The sequence below is a fragment of the Rana temporaria genome, chromosome 11, assembly GCF_905171775.1.
Source record: "Rana temporaria chromosome 11, aRanTem1.1, whole genome shotgun sequence".
Taxonomy (NCBI): domain Eukaryota; kingdom Metazoa; phylum Chordata; class Amphibia; order Anura; family Ranidae; genus Rana; species Rana temporaria.
In genome coordinates, this window is record NC_053499.1 from 53,983,837 (window position 1) to 53,996,725 (window position 12,889).

At 40.7% G+C, this 12,889-nt stretch overlaps 1 protein-coding gene and 1 pseudogene across 2 annotated transcripts in view; both read right to left on the minus strand.

The window, feature by feature from the left end:
- The window catches only part of CHID1 (chitinase domain containing 1), a 706,518-nt gene that overhangs the window by 155,050 nt on the left and 538,579 nt on the right, over positions 1-12,889 (minus strand). The gene's annotated exons all lie outside the window — the stretch shown is intronic.
- LOC120918037 lies at positions 10,455-10,550 on the minus strand (annotated as a pseudogene).

The window sequence follows — 12,889 nt, forward strand, 5'->3', positions numbered from 1 at the left end:
TTTGTGAGATACAGTACTGTACATTTAAATTATGAACAGGAAAAAGGGTCAGCTAAGATGCTTCATAAACTGTTATCTTGTAATTTGAGCATCTTTGTATGTCACCTTGAGGTTAGGTTTACATGAAAACGTGCCCCGGGAAACCCGCATTCCGTGCGTTTCTCCGCACTGCGTTCAAAATGCACTGCAGTTGCAACAGTTGCAATCTGCAGAGGGTGTCAATGTTAAATTAAAGTGGTTGTAAAGGTTGAAGGTCTTTTACCTTTATGAAGGAAAAAAAACTTCAGTATGCAGCTCCCGTTCCAATGCCCCAATACTTGCCTGTGCCTGATCCAGCAATGTGCACAAGAGTGGCTGCTCTCCTGGGTCTCTGCATTCTTACTGGCTGAGACACAGAGCTATTGGCTCCCACTGATGTCAATCACAGCCAGTGATTCAATGAGGAAAAAGTGAGGGGGGACCCCATTCTGTGTCTCTTATGGGCGGCTTGCTATGGGGGCACTTAGAGAAGAGGAGGAGCCATGAGCGCTGGCGTGGGACCCAAAGAGGAGTATCAGGGCAGCTCTGTGCAAAACCATTGCACAGAGCAGCTAAGTATAGGATGTTTGTTGTTTTAAAAAAAATATATAATCTTTAATATAACGTTATTCACACGCCAAAACGCAGGTTGCCTGCACAAAAGTAACATGTGATCCAGTTTCAGTGTGTTTCCAAAATTAGTGCATGCATTACTTTTGGTGCGAAGCAATGCTATTTGAGCCTATTCAAAATTAATGCACTAGCATCGAGCCACACTGAATCACATGTAAATAGCACAGGAATGCACAGTGGGTTCCTCGGTGATTCATAGTGTGACCTGAGGCTAAGGGTTTACACATCAGGAGAGATTATCCCTTTCACGCCGTCGGAACGCATATATGCGTCCTCGGCTTTTGGGGGTTATACTGGGACGATGCTAAAAGCCGCTCGGTTGTTATGCCGGAGGAGCGGGAGGGGACATCCCCCCTTCCTGCCGCCTCTCGCCGCTCTGACCGGGCCTCCCGTCCCACCGGGAGACCCGATCCTCAATCCGGCGCCTCCATAGTCCAGGTGCGCTCTGAAACAAAGCCGTAAGCGGCTTTGATTCAGCGTCGGCATTGAAAACACAGAAGCAACGTCATGACGTCACTTCCGGGTTTCTCGGCTGCCAATGGCGCTGGATTTAAAAAAGTACAGAGTATTCAGAATCGCCGTTTTCGGCGATCTGAATACTTTGAAGTACTATTACCACCTAGTACCTGTCACCACTGTCTCGCCTATGAGTGCGGAGTGCGTGCAATTATAAAGCGTGACATGCTTGGTATCTATTTTCTCGGCGTAACATCATCTTTCACACTATGCAAAACAATTGGGCTAATTTTACGTTTTCATTTTTTTTAAATTCATGAAAGTAAATTTTTCCCAAAAAGTTGTGTTTAAAACACCGCCGCACAAATACCGTGTAACATAAAATATTTCAAAAATCACCATTTTATTCTCTAGATTCTCTGCTAAAAAATATATATATATAATGTTTGGGGGTTCCAAGTAATTTTCTAGCCAAAAATATGGATTTTAACTTGTAAACACCAATAGGTAGATTCACAAAGAGTTAGGCCGGCTTATCAGTAGATAAGCTGACCTAACTCTGAATCTACGCCGGCGTTTGTTTAAGTGTATTCTCTAACAGAGATACACTTAAACATATCTAAGATAGGACGCCGCAAGCCGTCCTATCTTAGATTGCAATGTTTTGGCTGACCGCTAGGTGGCGCTTCCATTGCGGCCGGCGTAGATTATGTAAATGAGCTTTTACGACGATTCCCGAACGTACGCGAGCCCGCCGCAGTCGATTAACGTCGTTTCCGTAAGGCCTTAGGCGGCCTAAAGTTATTCCACCTATGAGGTGGAATAACAATGTTAAAGTATGGCCGCCGTTCCCGCAGCGAGGTTCGAATTTTTTACGTCGTTTGCGTAAGTTGTCCGCGAATCGGGAGTTACGTCGTTTACGTCCACGTCAAAATCAATAGGCCCGTACGGCCTACTTAGCCGCAATGCGCACTGGGAAATGTAGTCGCCCGGCGCATGCGCAGTGTCAAAAAACGTCAAAAAACGTGAGGTCAAGCCTCATTTCCATACAACACGCCCCCCTCCAAGTCATTTGAATTAGGCGCCCTTACGCCCGCTCGTTTAAGGCTACGCTGCCGTAGATTAGTAGGTAAGTGGTTTGAAAATCACTACTAGCCTAACTAATTTACGGCGGTGTAGCCTAAACCGGCTAGGCTAGGCCGTCTTAAAGATAAGCCTATGTACGTGAATCTACCTACAAATGTCAGAAATAGGCTTAGGCATGAAAGGGTTAAATCTGAGTAACATGGGTGTATTTTCACTTTACAAAGTGAACATGCTCCGCACCTTTAGTACATCCCCCAATATATATCCGTTTGTAAATGTTCAGAAGATTCAGTCATTTTTGTATGTATTATGACTTTTGACTACCTCTGCTACTTCACATGGAAATGCCGTCTCCAAAAGCCTTCCAATGTCTGACATCCTTGAACATACAACATGTTGAACCTTACAGACAGACTACAGCAGCACAATATGATGCTGGGTTCTACTCCTCCCAGCTAGAAACAAGTAAATGAAGCTACAGTGAGCACAACATCATAAATATAGCCAGATGAATATTGAATAATACTGCCTGTTCTCATGAATCTTGATTTCTACTTAAACAAGGAGATGGCAGGATCAGAATTTGTACACTGCATGAATCCATTTTGTCTTGTGTCAATGGTTATGGATGGTGGTGTAATGGTGTGGGGAATGCCTGAGCACACAATACAATACTAAGCATACTTTTGATGCAAAAGCATACATGAATATACAGTAATTGCAGATTTTAGGACTGTGCCATAAAAGTAGTGAAAAAAAAGGGAGTGAAAGTGTGTGTGTATGCGCCAGTCATAATTTGGCCTAGGTCTAACTATTGCCAGGACAATGATAATCAGAACATGCAGAATTCTTGTGCCCACATTTTAAATTAATAAAAGGAGTGTTTTTTTCTTTTTTTAAATAGTCAGACCTTCACATACACATGTTAGAATTTGGTTAGCATGTCAAAGCCAAAACTTTTTTTCTATTTAGAGTAGTGGAGTATTAAAACAAACTCCCAACATATTTTTCCTATATGTGCCTCATTATGGGGAATTCCCCTCACTTACTGTCTTGTAGACTCATAAGGAAGTGAGTGGATATCTTTCCAATGTAAGGACCAGCTGTCATCGGAATAAATGTCCCAATTGGAAGATTTGCCATTTATTTCTGTTTTGATGGCAGCTCAATGTTTGGCTTTACCTTAAGTTTCATTCCTGAAAATCTCAGAAAATAAAAACCTAGCAGTAGTTCTAACCCCTCACCACTCTATTCAAATAAATAAAATTGCTTTTAATTATGCTTTAAAGTTAGATTTTACCCTCTAAAGCACTGGTCTCCAAACTATGGTCCTCTAGTTGTTCAGGAACTAAAATTCACATCATGCCTAGTCATGTCTGTAAATGTCAGAGTTTAACAATGCCTTGTGGGAAGTGTAGTTCCACAACAGCTGAAGGCCTTAGTCTGGAGATCCCTGCTCTAAAACAATGATTTGTGTTGGGCCAGTACAGATTTGCAAGAGTTAATACATTTACATAAATACTAAATAGGCTGCAATTTAAGGCTATGTTGGCAACAGAGAGTTAACATTCATTAAAAAGATAGAGTTTGTGCACTTGTTCTTCACTGCTGATGAACCCATTAAGCTAGATTTGGTTGTTTCCTGATTAAGCATATTGACCTATCGTACGAAAACATTATTGCCGAGGTCTCTGCTTTACAGGCATTGCTCTACAGCTTTGAGACGTCCCAATACCCAGCTTCATTTCAGAAGATGACTGCAGCGAATACCAATATTTTACTCCTGATATGTAGCCCCCTCCCTGTTTATTTTTGATTTAGATACCATCTTATAAGAACATCATTTCTCATTCCCTCAAAATATATGTAAACCTATCCCTTCTCTACTGTACTGTCCCTCTAGGAGAGACTGCTGTATGAGACAGGCTTCTTTATTAGGACTTTTCTGCAATCATTAGAAAGGGGTATTAGCCAGGAGTGCACAGCACATGTGGGAAGGCAGTTTCTCCTTGTTAGTATGGATAATCACTTCGTAGCTCTAAGTTTGTGCTTGTTGCTGAAACGCTAGTCTTCACCGCCTGTATAAAAGGTCTATGCCAACGTACCACTATATAAATCATTCTGGGAAAATACAACTTTAGATCTATGTTGTGCCCTGCAGGACATAACTTAAAACAAAATGTAGTCTGAAGCACTGACTTGCAACCCTTTATAATATGAAAACATATATTCTGTATAGCTCTATGTCTGACAAGAAAAACGACATATGTTACCAAAGTGGACTATACGTTTTAATAAAACTGCATTTTTTTTTCCATTTGTGGTAAAATAAAAGATTAACACAGAAAACAGAGAAAGTGAAGACAAATGTTAGTTTTTAAGTAAAACACCTTACGGGAAATCCAAAAATCGAAAATCTCCCATATAAAGTGCAAGAGAGCTGTGAGCTAGATGCAGTCTTGCAACCATACAGATGTGCTATGCAACTATATTTGTCATGCTATGCGTCTGAAGTTTAAAACATATTGGCTAGAAAATATTTGGTAGTGTCTACTTCTTCTTTAACCTTGTAACGTTGAAGGCATACTCTTCCAAATAATGCAAAATAAGCATCAACCTCAAGATCCAAGAAAGTCACATACTGGACCCTATACAGCAGAGTTTCTCAAACATTAAGAGTTTAAGAAACATTCAAAGATAACAAGTCACACTGGGCCTACCCTGAAAGTACTTTATGTCATCTATGACTTTATGCTTATGGCATAGTGCTCATTGCAATAGGAGGTCAGATATTCCTATTACAGGATTCCTGAAAGGGTGCAGGCTTCGAAAACATATTTTTTTACACTTGTTCTGAAAGTTGAAATGTTTGGAGAAGATGAAAGAAGAACTCCAGGTGGCACTATTCATATTAGATAAACATACTATTCATATGCAAACCAATTTTTATTTTTTTAAATCAATTGTAATTTAGGGAAAACAACAACAACTGTGCAAGCACAATTATTGTTTCTGAGGTCCATATGGCAAGTAAGCACTTACACACTTAAATAATGTAGCATTCCAAGGCAGATACAGGTCTTCTTCTACACCTCATTGCTGGCAGTCATACATAGCACTTGACTTCCTTATCTCCCCTACAATGTAAACTGTACCATTCTTGTCCCCTTGAGCTACCATATAGTGTTTTGCATACAGCAATTACAATTTTAGTACTCACCCCGAAGAACTAAAAGTGTTATATTCTGGAATGAAATAGAGTTAACTGGATTTTTTAGCATATGATGTCTTCAACTAAAAAACTTTGAGAGTACAACATATTTTTACTGTGACTAAAACATTAAAGTATCTAAAGTCAAAACTTTTATTCTAGCTTTGCTACAGTAGGGTAAGGTTTGTGTTGCGGTCTGTGTTACTACAGGTGAAATTCACTAATCTCACTGCAATAGAAATTAAGGAGCAATACAAACTTTTGAGTTGAATAGAGGAGAAATCTCTCAAAGGGGACACTTGTCCCATTAAAAACTCTCCTGTGATTTATGGAATTCCTCCACTCATGCAGCCAAAGCCAAGTGGGCAGCGTTATTTGGGTGGCCAGTACACAGAACATTATCCTGGACCCAATCCAGTACAAAGACCACCTGGAGTATATGGAGTTTGCCTTTTTGCACCTGGGCACTCGAAACTAAGAAAATTTCACCTGCAACTTTGGAGAATGGTGGCAATTTTCAAGGACAGTGGAGCACTTATTACAATTATGGGCCCCCATGTTGTTAGATGTGAGGCTATTCAGAGAAGCCCATAGTTTATAATCAAACTTGTCAGTGGCACAAAGGAATGTATATCTATTGTATTACAAAAGTGCATTTGGACTATGGACATGGAGACAAATTGTGTTTAGTGGGTGTGATGGAAGATTTACCAGCAGATGTTCTTCAGGGAATGATGTGGGTAACTTAGGCCCCTTTCACACGGGGCGGATCAGTAATGATGCGCCTCCGTATGCTCCGTTTGCTTAGAGGGGATCGCTCCGTTGATTTTTTTTTCTATGGGGGGATCGGATGAACACGGACCATATGTCCGTGTTCATCCGATCCGATCCGCAGACGGAAGGAAAAATAGGGTTTTCTTCCATCTGCAAAATCGGATCTTTGCAGAGGCGGATGAGATCGGGTGTCAGCGGATGTTCATCCACTGACATCCGCGATCTCATAGTTTTTCATCTGAGGATCCTCAGATGAAAAAAGCCTGGCTGCCTGCCACATGCTTTGGTTGTTTTTTCCGGAACCCCTCACCCTTATTCTTTCCCTAAGTCTGCAGGACATGGGCCGCCCAGCCAATCCACAAAGGATAAAGGTACCTATTGAACACGGAGGATACTTAGGACTACTATCACAGCCCAGGAGTTTAAAGGCCCAGGCTAGGGTTTTAGCCACCCGCTGATGTTCATACATGTTCTGGTAAGCCTCCTACTTATAGGGTGCTGGTGGTGGTGGTTCTCTAAGTCACTTTATACCTCATGTGTGTGCTGGTTAAACATACTTCACCATTGAGTGTTTTCTTTCTGTGACACGGCTCAAAAATCTTGTTTTTGCTGGAGGCTTCAAGAATCATCTTCCCCTCCCACCTCCCCCTGTGAGGATCGCCTAAAGGCCCTGGCTGGGGTTTGCAGCCGCAAGCATATATTGCTTGCCATGTGGTAAGCCTCCAATTTTTACTGGTTCGTGGTGGTGGTTTTCATATTTGCTCCTCAACATCTGTTCACTCTCATATGAACTATACTATTGTGGACACATTGGGACTGAGTTCTTCCTTTTTGTAGTCCCCCATCGATTTGGGTTTACTGGCTTCATCAATTATCATACCTCAATCTCATTGTTTAGATTTATTTAAGTTTTTAGCGCAACATCTCCTCCTTTTTTTTTTTTCTATCACACGGTCACACAAATCTTGTCGGTAATTCCCACTGTCAAGAATGCAGTGACGTACAAGACGTACGAAGAGCCGAGATCAACAAAGTTCAATAGGCAGTTTGGCTCTTCTGCTTGATTCTGAGGATTCTGCGGATTTTCCGATAGGAACTTTTGTTGTGGGAAAATTAGAGAACTTGCTCTCAATCTTTTGTTGGCGGAAATTCCAACAGCAAACGTCCGATGGAGCATACACAAGGTAGGAATTTCTGACCAAAAGCTCACATCTGACTTTTCTTAACGGAAACATGCTGTGTGTAGATTTTCCTTGTTAATCCTGGGGACTACACAGATGTGGAATGTAGTCGGTGATATTCAGCTGAGTGTTTTGGATTAATATGAATTTTTAGGTGTGCAATCCCACCTCTGTTTTGTGATCTTTGACAAGGGGGTACAAATAAATAAAATCTCCCCAATGAGACACAACCCCCCCCCCCCCACAAACATGAAAGGGTGTTTAACAATACTCTGCTCCATCCAAAACAAAGTCAAAATCTAACAAAATCTAAGTCAAAATTTGCCCATCTGGTTCTTGGATTTGAACCATTCCAGTGTCATTTTGTGTTTTGTGTCACAGTGTTTTTGAAAGGTGAACTTTTATCATAGTTACTATCAGCGGACTGAAATAAGTTTTCCTCTAGATTTTCCATGTATTTCTTTTTAATCATCTTCCCCTCAATCAGTTCATTAGTCCATCTACCACTAACATGCTACAACTGTGCCTGACAATGGGTATGCAGTTCCCAGGTTGATGAGCAATATTGACTTTCAGACACAACCTTTTTATGCTCAAACTGTGCCTGACAATGGGTATGCAGTTCCCAGGTTGATGAGCAATATTGACTTTCAGACACAACCTTTTTATGCTCAGACACAAACAAATCAGCATTGATTCTCATCATACAAGAGGACCTTTCCCCATGTATGCAGTTTCTCCCACATGCCTTCTGACACTCCAGGCAAAATGTGAAATGTATCTTTCTGCAATAGATTCTTCTATTCACACCTTCTTAAGGTGAATCAGTCATAAAAAACGGACCTCTCCTCTGAGAATACTGGTTCCCTGTCCGTTATACTGATGCTTTGGCTTCGGATATCTGACAATTTTCTGACACACAACTAGTATTTAAAAAAAAATAGACCAGCAATGTATCCTTTATATTTTTCTCATGACAAAATCACCAAGTTCAGCGTTGTAGAGCATTTGGCTTATAGTTGTCTTATAGATAGTTTCTAGGCTATGGATCCCTGCAGCTCCTTCGGTGTTATATTTATGTTCCTGCATGCTTTTCTGACTTATGGCCTCAATGCCTGTCCACTGAGTTTTCTGGATGGCTTTCCCTTGGCAGAGTTGTGGCATACTCATACCATTTTAAGGTGGCCTAGGACAGGGATATGCAATTAGTGGACCTCCAGCTGTTGCAAAACTACAAGTCCCATCATGCCTCTGACTCTGGTGTTATGCTTGTGGCTGTCAGAGTCTTGCTATGCCTCATGGGAATTGTAGTTCTGGAACAGCTGGAGGTCCGCTAATTGCATATCTCCGGCCTAGGAGATATTTTTTTTTTTCTCAAAAAAAGGATGTTTATTGAAAAATATGACAGACATACAGAGTACAGACAATATGTCCATTACATGACATATCCACTTTTTGTACATCCAAACAAGTCAGCTAAATGATATAATAACACAAAAAAAAAAAAAAAAAAAACAAAGAACAAAACCACACAACATTTCTGGTATGCTGCCTCCTCCTCCTACTAAACCATCACAGTTTGCATTTTTATAACTTGCGAAAATCAATGCGCACTCACACTCTGGGATCCACTCCATTGTGCCCTTAGGAACTATCTCCTAGCCCCCACCTCCTCCCTTTTGTCATAGCGTGCCCCTGAATCGGTCTTAAGTTCTCACCACCAGTCATTTATATGAGCAGCCGGTCTAGCACCAGTTCAAGTGGGGCTAATCCAGGTGAATTTAACCACGGGGCCCACAGCAACTCAAACCTACCCCCCCCCGTTTCCTGTGCTGATAGATGTATTTCTCAGCTCGAAGAGTGAATCCCATCTGGGCTATCCACTCCCCCAGGCCTAGGAGATATTTAACAATGGGATTTTGTTTATAACCCAAACCTTATTGTTGCCTCTCTATAACTTTATCTTACACATGTTATGGTAGATCCTTTACCCTCATTATTTTGTTTGTTTTGATATGTTTTTAAATTACCTATGTGGCTCTCCAGGAACACATCTATTTATTTTGTGGCTACTGCACACAGGTTGGCACCAATTAACTAACCATGCGATATTCTGTTGTCAATAGGTTGTACATTACTGTATGTAGACGTTTCTTACAAAAAAGGAGGGGTTTATTTATGCAATCAATAATTTTTTTGTTTTCTTATCTGTAAAATGTTTGGAAAACTATTTGGAGTAGATCAGTGATGTGATTTTTTTTTCTTTAAGTCTGCAGTGGTGCAAAACCTAGAACAAAAAAAAAATAAGTGAACAAAAAACGTGCATGTGAAACACACACGTAAAAGAGCTTTAGTCCACCCTGTCCACCTCCCCGAAGGAAAAGGATCTCTACCCTGACTCCCGAGGCGCAAGGCTCCTGACGGGGAATTGGTTTACATGGTCTGCCTAGCCAGAAGGCCTGTCAGAGCCCGTTCTTCTAGGACAGCCAAAGTCATACATCGAATACTAGGTCAGGGGAGCTCTCCCGGAGAGAGATCCCCCAGAAAAAGGAACCTAAGGGCCACACATCATCCCCCTAGATGTCAGGGCAAGCCCGAGGACTCACACCCTTCATCCTTGAGAAAAACACACACAAAAGTGAAAGGTGACAAACGTAGGAAGAAAATTAATAGAAGATAAAAAAGTGGCCCTGCAGATTGTGCACAAGCCAGGCCCTAAGGCCTGGTAGATAAAAATTGCCCTCAGACTTAGAGAAAAGGCCGAGCCCTTAAAGGCGCTGTGCAGAGGGAAAGCAATTTAGTGACTGTGACCATGTGCCTTTTCACACCGTGGGGTCCCACACCCAAGTGTTACTAAAAGCATCCCTAGGGCGATCACTGCCAGGGGGCCACAGACACCGTGGTCCTTCTGCCTTTCCAGCCCATGGCCAGACAAGGTAGAACATTACAACCAGGAGATAATGGGCTATTTCAGCTTTCCCGGGGGAACAACTCCCATGCCCCAACTGCTTGTGGGTGCCCCAGTTTCTGTTCCAGCTGGTACTAACCTTCCAAGCCCCCATCACTCCAGCTAGTTTGCATAGCCACCACCCCAGTCTTAGTCAGGCCAGGATAATAGCACAATGCCTCCACTGGATCACTGATGAGAACAGATAGTACACTTGATCTTAGCCAAAAGGCAGAGAAGCAATGATGTGATATGCCAATTAAATCCATTAGATTAATTCCATTGTTGTTTACTGTATTTTTAAATATTGTCTGGTGTTGGAATGTGTACATACTGAAACTTACTGAGAGACTGCTTCAACCTAGAAATAATTGATATTTCGCCAGGAACTTGCTGTGGGCCATTATAATATAAGATTTTTTTATATAAAAATACATTCCGTTAACTATTGGAACAGTTTTCTATATAGCCTTTTTGCTAAAAAAAATATAAAAAAAATTAAAAAGTGTACAGGCTCTATTTTACATTTTAACAATTAGTGAGATTTCCTTACAGTATAAACACAGTTCATCACTGCCATCACAGTCAAATTCTACCTGTTTTTGTGGCTTGGTAGCCCTGTGTACTTTCTCTCTTTGCTGCTAACCTGCAAATGTTGTATGATCATATAAAAGAACACTTGTGGTGTCTCCGGAGACAGGAACACAAGCTGTGCATGTCAATTGACAGAAAAATAGCTACTTTCATACAAATGATTTTCTTAGAAGCCCTAGCTGCAAGCAGTTTATTTTAGGGAAAAGTGGGAACATGGCATACCGCAATACTATGCATTGTTTTGGAGCTTTACTTGTAGAATAAAGTGATGGAGGAGGGGGTTTGCCACAAGCTAGCTCCAAATGTCTACCCTAGAGATATTTAACCTGCATTATCAGCTTTCAAAATTAGAGTTTCTTGTAAGATCATCTTGCTACAAGCCAACTGTCTTTCTCCAACAAAGTTAGGCCTCTTTTACACTTGCATTGAAATAGAACAGTTGGGGAGCATTTTTAAAGCTTTTCTACTGCCCGCTGTAAGGTGATGCAAACTGGGCTCATGAATAGCTGTGTGTGTAGCAGCCATATTGTTCACGTTCAGCCATTACATTTTATTTGTCATTAGCTTCTCTGTTTTAAAACCAGAGATCCGGCAACTCTAATTCTTTCCCCCTCCTTCCTTCACATTATAGACTATACAAACTACAACGTTAACTAAGGCCTCAATTTATTTATTGATCAGACACACAGACCTTTCCATTATCCAAGCCACAATTTAAGTCTAGAAACCCTAATAAAACTGTCACTCTCATAAGCTGAGCAATCCAGATAACTAACAGATACTGGTCATCAATAGCTCAGTTGGAGGAAATAGCCAATACACATCCTTGCAGACAGGATAACAGTTATAACTCTGAAACTTCAGCATGTTTCATAACTCATGAAATGTTCATAGTACAGCCAGTATATGGACATATTTACTTTCCTCAGTTAAAGGGTCTCTAAAGGATTTTTTTTTTTTTTAGCTAAATAGCTTCCTTTACCTTACTGCAGTCCTGGTTTCATGTCCTCATTGTTCGTTTTTGCTTTGATGTTGCTGTAATTCCTCTCTGTTCTGGACACTTCCTGGTTGTCTGTTTCCTGATCACCACAGTACTGGTAGATTTCTCACTGTGGTGACTAATCAAGGAGGTGTGATTACTGTTTGTAAAACGAAACTGGATTGATGCTGAGGGGTTTTAGACAAAGCATCACTGCCCTCTATTGGCTCTTTGTCTCTGTACATCAGAGAATCAGGAAACAACAGCAAAAAAGAAACTAAACTGTAGATACATTATATGATTGTTTTTTTTTATCTATTTTTAAAAGGAATCAGTTAACTATTATGTCTCTATACCCTGTAAACAGTCATTTCAGCAAATATTTTTTTTTCCTTTAGTGACCCTTTAAGTTTCAAGTCCAGACGCCCCTATGTCAGACCATATGGGGAACCCCTTAGCTTCCTAGTTAAGTAGACACCTAAAACCTACCATATTTATATATTTTTTTAAGCCAATTTTACGCTGGTCAATAATCTGCAGGTTATAAAACTCTAAATATTCAGAGATCTGAATACTTATAGAAACATTTAGCTGGGACATGGTCATAAATGTGGTGACATCCCAGCAACCACCCCTTAGACCAGATGATTGATCAGATGGTCTCTGTCAGCACCCCCCTTTGTGTGAAGAAAAGTGGAATGCATCCACATTTTGGACAGTTCTCATGTACCAAACCAGGATCATCTATTCAATTTGAGAACCGACACCTTGCTTATTTGACTGAGCTCTGCTAAAACCAAGGACACTGCAAGAATTCTTCCTTTTCAACTTCTTTTTTTTTTTTTTTTATTTCCTGTTGCTTTATTACCTTTATTTCTTTTCAACATCCTTTTTTTTCTGTAATTATTTTATTTGCACCAGTTTGACCTTTTTCAATATAAACCCCTTTTTTGAAACGTGTTAAAACTGTCTTTAAGGCTTTTCATGCAAACTAAAACAAATCCCTGTCT